Here is a 1073-nt window from a genome sequence, read left to right on the forward strand (position 1 = left end):
TCCATCTCAGCCTGTATAAAGGTTTCAAGTATTTTCTCTCCTCCCTTGAAGTCTGTCAAGATGAAACAAGTGTTTCGACGTTGTAATTTCCTCCTCTTCATCCGGTCACCTCTCATCTCACAATTAATTGCGATAGTAGTACGTATGATTAAATAACAATGACTTATCTTTTAATAATGTTGCATTGACAGCTTTCGCTTATGTATGTTTATTGAGTGCCTTTGAATTCGTGTAATGGTTTCTTTCTCACACCCGAGTGTAACGCTTTTCCCAAGAAATCCATCCATTAAACAGAGTTTCTGTGAACAAATATTGGAAAAATTCCAATTCGACGAAGTTTAAAAACACTGAAACAACAAAAATGCTAATTATAATCACTCCTGAACATCGCGAAAAGTACAAGGACAGAGCAGATAGCACCAACTAGACTTCTTTGTTTCGTTCAGGAGGTTCTAATTAATACACTGAAGGAGTCACGATGAGCACCATATCAATGAATTTAAAAAGAAGCGCGTCAACGCTTCCGCGGGCCCGTCCGGGATTTGAACCCGGGACCTCTCGCACCCAAAGCGAGAATCATACCCCTAGACCAACGGGCCGGCGTGGTAAGAACACGTGAGCTCTGATCTTCCTGACTTTCCTAAAGCTCTAATTTTATTGATTTTTTTGTGAAGGTGATTCGGCGGAGTGCCAAACCGTACAAACACAGCTTCATTGAATAAAACTCAGTGCACTTTCCTCCATCTAGATGTCTTGCAGCCTGAAGGGTTTGGGCGATTCTTTTGTATACGAATGAAACCTTCGTTTTTTTAGCTGTATCATATGTATTTAGTTCCCCAAGTTCGATTTTATTATGATCCGCATAATATAACTTCCATACGTGTTCGCTACCGCAAGTTACCGCGATTTTACTTGAACACAAAATTATCTGGCAATATAAAACGAATGTTTCGCAATGTTGCTGCTTAGCATTAGTTTCATTTCATTCCATTTTATTTATTTACCTAAAAGACATCCGTTAATACGTTACATGAGGGAGACAGAAATGGAGGAGTAATAATAACATATATACA

The 1073-nt window shown here is 39.0% G+C and overlaps 1 non-coding gene across 1 annotated transcript; it reads right to left on the reverse strand.

The window, feature by feature from the left end:
• Positions 1-527: 527 nt before the first annotated feature.
• Positions 528-599, reverse strand: Trnap-ugg. Its single transcript has one exon. It is a non-coding gene; the product is annotated as a tRNA-Pro (tRNA).
• Between the last annotated feature and the right edge of the window lie 474 nt (positions 600-1073).

The sequence above is a fragment of the Ixodes scapularis genome, unplaced genomic scaffold (assembly GCF_016920785.2).
Source record: "Ixodes scapularis isolate PalLabHiFi unplaced genomic scaffold, ASM1692078v2 PGA_scaffold11__112_contigs__length_91849675, whole genome shotgun sequence".
NCBI classification, from domain to species: Eukaryota; Metazoa; Arthropoda; class Arachnida; order Ixodida; family Ixodidae; genus Ixodes; species Ixodes scapularis.